We start from the raw sequence: 7,124 nt of genomic DNA on the forward strand, positions 1-7,124 counted from the left end.
GGTTAAATGTTAAAGTTAAATTTATTTAGAAAAAAAATCATCTTTGGTACAGCAGCTTGATGAGATATGCTAGATTTTGTTTTAATGACTAATACATTTATGTAAAAATTAAATTTTACAAAACTAAACATTCCAATTCCATGTACAGTATAGTTTTTTTTTCTTGATAAAAAGCTCCACTTTCAAATTGTCCCCAAAATACCACTTCTCAAAACATTGAATGAAAAATAAATAGATAAATAGTGCAATTTCAAAAATAATATGTCATCGATCGAACTTTGAGAATAATTCTGCTACACTGATAGCCAAGGACATAAAGTGCAAAAACTCACACTCCAGTGAACAGATTAACACATTCACTGCCAACAACGTGTAAACACGTTTTCAGAATCCAGCTGTTGACTGCCAACAACGTGTTTACACGTTTTTGGCATCGATTTTTTTTTTTTGACGGTGGGTTGTGCATCTAACCCTTTTACATCTCTTATATAATTATTGGAGCCACCGAACGTTTACAACCCATTCCACCGACCCACTAAGTGGCAACAGTGCTCTCCTGAGTCCTGACTAGAGGAAGGCAAGCATTTTTTTAACTTGTCACGCCATTCTCACCCCAGCCATTCTCATGAAAAATGGATGGGGGGAAACGCTTTCCTTTTCGCGCTGATTGCTGGCGATGCGGGATTGCAAATTTACATAATAGATTCAGCCGATCTACTATGATCGGGTGATAGATTACAGGTGGAGGAACACACTTTGAAACACGCAGCATAAATATGACCAGAATCGCAAAAGCTTCTCTCAACCAAAACTCCAAACGAGCGAGTCCATCCCGACTTCCTCAAACAGCGGCCGTGCAGACAGGCACAGGAGAGCAGCAAAGCACTGACTGGTGACAAGCTTGTCCGCCCACTGAGGGAGGAGTTGAAGCAACTCGAGAGGGAGGGAGAGAGAGAGAGAGAGAGAGAGAGAGAGAGAGGGAGGGAGAGAGAGAGAGAGAGCGAGAGGGAGGGAGAGAGAGAGAGAGAGAGCCAAAAATGAATGGTTAAAGTGACTGTTCTATCCAATTTCACAAAAAGCCGTTTATCTCTGAATATTCTTTCTGACGCTAAAACCATGCTGTATTCAACTGCTAATGCTTACATAACTACTAACTCTACAAACTAACTCTTTTAGACAGAGAAAGTACACATTCTATTAGTACTTTTGAGATATTGTATGTTCACAAAGTTCAAGCTGAAACGAATCCTCGGCTCTTGTAAAATGAGCCATAATCCTCAAAAAACGGCTTGGCAGAAGCTACCTACAGCAAAAAAAAACGGCTGGCAGTCAATGTGTTAAGTAGCTGTAGGTTGCATCATATCAGCATGTAGACTGAAGAGGTTTGAATCAGCTGAACGTTTGAACGACTGGTTAAGCTTTATCGAAATACAACCTGGATACCGAAGAGACAGGGACCAAAATCAGATTCCATGTGATTTCTTTTTGTTTAAACCACCATGAGAAGATCACATCTAGGCTGCAGAGGGTTACTGTAGAAGTCAAATCTCTGGCACCTGTGTGAACGCAGCCACAGGTAAGACACAGGTGGAAGTGCTTGAGAACAGCTGAGGGTAAATCCATCTCAGCCTGAGGTTCCCTTATAGAAACAAGCTGGAGCAGACAGAAGGTCTGCCAGCCAGCGTTTCTTCAACTCCATTCCTGTGGCATGAAGCTGAACTTGGGGATGAACCCCCCCCCCCCCAAAAAAAAATCTCCTCTCCTGTAGAATCATCGCCTCTTCCGGGCTTGCTGGACGTCTTCGGCCCGGTCGGTTCCGTTGCTGTCCATGCCGTCCAGCTTAAGCTGCGCTTGGCTGTAGCGTCGGATCAGCGCTCCGGGTAGGAGCGCTCCGGGGAGGAGCGCCATGCAGGCGATGGCCAGCAGCTGGGCCAGCGTCCCCCACGAGAAGATGTCATCCAGAGAGGAGATCTCCGACAGGATGGAGCCCGTACGAACACAGATGAAGTTATAGGGGATCAGACCTGTACGAACACAGATGAAGTTATAGGGGATCAGACCTGTACGAACACAGATGAAGTTATAGGGGATCAGACCTGTACGAACACAGATGAAGTTATAGGGGATCAGACCTGTACGAACACAGATGAAGTTATAGGGGATCAGACCTGTACGAACACAGATGAAGTTATAGGGGATCAGATCTGTACGAACACAGATGAAGTTATAGGGGATCAGACCTGTACGAACACAGATGAAGTTATAGGGGATCAGATCTGTACGAACACAGATGAAGTTATAGGGGATCAGATCTGTATGAACACAGATGAAGTTATAGGGGATCAGATCTGTACGAACACAGATGAAGTTATAGGGGATCAGATCTGTGAGAGGAGAGGAAGGAGCAAGATGTGAGCGTGTCAAAGTGAAATGACCTGATGAGGTGCAGGTGTTCCAAGAGAGCAGAGAGGAGAGGTGGTGCAGGTGTTCAGAGAGAGCAGAGAGGAGAGGTGGTGCAGGTGTTCAGAGAGAGCAGAGAGGAGAGGTGGTGCAGGTGTTCAGAGAGAGCAGAGAGGAGAGGTGGTGCAGGTGTTCAGAGAGAGCAGAGAGGAGAGGTGGTGCAGGTGTTCAGAGAGAGCAGAGGTGCACATTTCTGTATTCTTGCGGGTTTACACACTTCTGTCTGTGTGCATGCCTTCGTCTGAGTGTTGCGCGCGCGCGTGTGTGTGTGTGTGTGTGTGTGTGTGTGCAGGCTCACCTATGAGCACCGAGAAGAAGTAAATGGGCAGGGGGATGTTGAGGATGGGACAGGTGATGTTAAGGAACCAGTTAGGAGTCATGGGGAAGAAACGAAGGAAAAGGAGGAAGAAGAACAGACTGCTACGGTTCTCCTCCGCCTGAAAGAGAGGGTGTGAGAAAAAGAGAGAGAGAGGGTGTGAGAATTTGTATTGTTATTTGTTTGCACATTAACTCATTCACCGCCAATGACGTCTTTGACGTGTTATCAGCAATGGCCTTCCCCGCCAAGGACGTGTTTGACGTGTTTTTGTTTTTATTGGTGCAGCGCCTGCAGCAAACACTTGCCCAGCCTGTGACACAGACACAGGTCCCTGCCTTCAAAGGGTAGCCGACAGCACGCGATCAAACACATACCGCAGCTGTTGTTTTGAAATTGAGCAAGAGGAAAAGTAGAGAACGGGTAACGCTTCCTTGTGCAGACAGGAGAAACGCCATTGAAACGCCCTTGGCGCGCTGCACGAGCTGGAGTCGCCTTCCTCTGTGCCAGCCAGGAGAAAACGGGAGAAAGTAATCAAGAGATGTGTTTGATCATCGGAGGAATGAGGAAATGATCGATCAGTTTGCGAGGGCGGTGAGGACGTGTTGAATAGCCGAGGGGAAAACGGGAACGATCAAATAGCAGAGTTGATATGACAGGGAGACATGGACGAGGACAGGTGTACCAGAACAAATCAAAAATAAACACAGGAACAGCTAGGCAGCAGCGGGCAGAAGGCACTCACAGCAGCCCGCTGTCCTTCTCAAGAGCTCTTCAGTTGGTTCATGAAATCGCTGGGCTGCGTGCCCTCCAGTGTTGCTCCTGGCCAATCCCAGCGCCACAGGGCGTGGTTATTGCTTATCCTATGTTGGGTTAGAAATCTAAAAGGGGGATCGTGTGTGTGTGTGTGTGTGTGTGTGTGTGTGTGTGTGTCTGTGTGTCTGTGTGTCTGTCTGTCTGTCTGTCTGTCTGTCTGTCTGTCTGTCTGTCTGTCTGCACACTCACACCGAGTAAACTGTATTGTTGAATGTAAAAAAAAAGCACTTCATGTGTGTATATATATATATATATATATATATATATATTTTTTTTTGTCATTTGTGTCCTAACGAATAATATTTACATGTCTGATGTCAATACAGTTCAAAATAAAAGAATTGAGAGTGAGTTATGCCTGAGATTGTGCCCTTTTACAAAAATGCTTTTTTCTCCCTTTTCTCTTCCCAGACAGGCTTTTTTGGTGAACATGGGGTGTATAAAAAGGGTTATAAGTAGGGGTGTCACAATATATCGTCCCACGAAATTTCGCGATAGTAAAACGTCACGATATGTATCGTTGAGATGAAATCTCATATCGCAAAAAAAAAAAAAAAAAAAAATCCCTTCTTCAAAAAATAGACTAAGAAACGTCTTTGTTTGTTGAAGTTCAATGTGTGGAAAGTAGTTCAGTTGAACAAGTCTCTGAAGAAACACATGATAAGTTATACAGGAGAGAAACCATTCAATTGAGTTTCTGGCAAAACTGTTTACTTGACAGGAAAAACTGAAGATGCATAAAAAATAGATTAAGAAAAGTCTTGTTGTTTGAGTTTGAAGAAAAACTGAAGATGCATAATGAGAATTTATACTGCTGAGAAACCTTTTAGTTCAAAATAAATCTAAGTGACGGTGTAACTCATTCTATTTCAAGATAAGCCTTATCTCCAATCTCATGTTTTTTCTTTGTGCATTTCAAATAAAATACTACTTTTCCAGTCATATATTGTCATTATTCAATTTAAAAAATATATTGTTAAAATCGTATCGTATCGTATCGTTATCGTGAACCCAGTATCGTGATACGTATCGTATCGTGAACTGAGTGTATCGTGACACCCCTAGTTATAAGTAGAGTACAGAACATGCTAAAAGCTAACTTTCTTTTTGGGGGTGAAAGTAGAGACTTAGATCTTCATTTCGAGGTATTGGACATCACTGTAGTCCTAGTACAGAATTTACTGTGGGTCTTGAAAGATGACCAAACATTATGGAAATACTTGGCCTGTGCCAAAAATGCCAGTCAGATATTGGCAGTGAATGAGTTAATAAAAGGAAGTAAGTTTAGTCTTCAAATCCTACGACTATAATTTGAGGTCTGTTTGTCTGTTTGTCCGGAGTTTGTCCGGAGGATGCTCCATTGCTCCGATCGCCTCCAAAATTGTTCGTCCAGTGTGGGTTGACCTCCCGCTTTTTCAATTGAAATGTGTCTCTCTTTAACAAGACAGTCTAAATAAGGCGTGGCCGATGATGTCACGACATGTCAAAGACAGTGATGAGGTCAGAAATTACTGCCATAGTGATGTCATAAAGCACTGGTGATGTCACAGATGTCATCAGTGATGTCACTTGAGTAATTGTGATGTCATCGGTGATGTCACTTGAGCGATAGTGATGTCATCAGTGAGTGACGTCATCAGCGAGTGATGTCATCAGCGAGTGATGTCATCAGTGATGTCACTCGAACAATTTATCCCTTCATAAAGCCTTCCATTTCAGACGCAAGACCTGAAGGAATGGCTGCTCGAGCAGGACATGACGACATGCAGCTCCATGATGATCCCGAGGCACTCGCGGGGTCTTTCTGGAGGCCAAGAGATGTCCTCGCAGTCTCGCCCACGTGTGTCGGGTCTGGATTCGCCAAGCACTGGGCACACATCGCCTGAACCAAGTCCACTCCCTACCACTAACACAAGTGATGAAGGACTTTGTGCTCCACCAAAACTGACTTGAAGGACTGTCAGTTTATTTATTTTGATTTGATTTTGGTGTATGCTGATTGATCAGCATGCACGCACGCATGCATCGCACGCATGCACACACACACACACACACACACACACACGCACGCACACACGTACTGTACCTTCCTCTGCAGCAGCGCCACCTTGTCAGGGAAGAGTGTGGTCACATGGTTCTTTCCGAAGGCGGAGCTTAGCAGGAAGCAGAGGGTGGAGCCCTCAGTTGAATCCCCCATTGAAGGATTCAGCCCCTCCTATGCAGAGACAAACATAATTAGTTTTCAATTAACCACACAATACAACAAGAGTCCCCTTCAACACAACTATTATTACATTGACTTTCCCATACATCAAACCTAATCATTTATAATGACTCCAAGTAGTTTAACCCCTCAAAAATTGGTTTTACAGATTTTCACAATTGTTTAAACACATTAGACACAATGTGCACAACCTGAAACTGAACATGCAAAGGCATAATTCTACTGATAAAGCATTCATATAGTGTTTTCCATTCTGCACACCAGTGTTCAATGGGTGCTTAGAAATGTCTACTCATATGATGTATGTGTTTGTCATTTGAAAAGAAAATACCATTTAGTGAACAGTTAACACCGTTTTGAGGGCAAAGTGTGCTTTTGCAAGAGAAGTGTAGGATTTAGCATTTTGTGTGTGAGTTTTGAGATGGGTAGTGAGGTAGTCTATCAGGAAATGTGTTTAAGCAATTGTGAAAAACTGTAATCAATTAACCCCACCCCCTTGGCATGTTCCACTGCTCCCCGTCTACAAGTGAGGTTGGACCATGGGTTGGACCCATCTGCCTCCGTTTCGCCTCCTCAGTCCAGGCCAGGACACTGAGAACTGAGAAGAGGTGAGAAAACACACGTTTTGCACAATGTTTCCCAATAAAGTCATTAGCTAATAAAATGTCTCTGTGTTGTTATTTAAATAGTTGATGATAATGAGTTGATAGTTGATGATAATGTATGAATGCTCCTCTTGAAGATGACAATTTTGACATTTTATCATTGTGTACGTTTAACACAGAGGTTCTCAAATGTTTTTCAGCCAAGGAGCCCTTACAAGATAGAAAATATACCTCATTCTGATTTGTGATTTTGGGCTAAGCTTAATTGTTTCCACGGTAACGTGCTTGACTTTTAAATTGATAGGTTTGTTAGATTAGAATGTAATCCATGAACCATTTTAGATTTAAAGCATACAATATTTTCGTGGAGGCCAGGGGGCCACGGACCGCTGGGGGTCCCCGGACCTCCATTTGAGAACCAATGGTTTAACAGAGCGATCACTCACAGGTAGGTAGAAGAGATCTTCCATGTGCTGGTGGGAGCTATTTGCATGGCGGTCAGGACTATCACTGGAACATGTCAAATCTGGCTTGATGAAGCACTAAGGGGGAGTAAAAGGATCAAAGGATTTGATTGACATACAGCCACTGGACAGCAGGCTTTGAAGTTTGCTATTTCAGCTATGAATTGCAGTACATCTATAAATAGCAGAGCATGTGATGGCATTCTACCAGCGGCTCAAAGTGGTGGAAGCGGAGTCGT

General features: G+C 43.6%; 1 pseudogene across 1 annotated transcript; it reads right to left on the reverse strand.

Annotated features, from left to right (window-relative positions):
* Positions 1 to 1,770: 1,770 nt before the first annotated feature.
* On the reverse strand, positions 1,771 to 6,255 carry LOC310778013 (transmembrane protein 41A-B pseudogene; annotated as a pseudogene). The gene is made up of 3 exons: positions 5,679 to 6,255; positions 2,759 to 2,897; positions 1,771 to 2,024 (listed from the first exon to the last, which is right to left on the reverse strand). The product of its transcript is annotated as a transmembrane protein 41A-B pseudogene (transcript).
* Positions 6,256 to 7,124: the final 869 nt, after the last annotated feature.

The sequence above is a fragment of the Poromitra crassiceps genome, assembly GCF_964638095.1.
Source record: "Poromitra crassiceps genome assembly, chromosome: 6".
Taxonomy (NCBI): Eukaryota; Metazoa; Chordata; class Actinopteri; order Beryciformes; family Melamphaidae; genus Poromitra; species Poromitra crassiceps.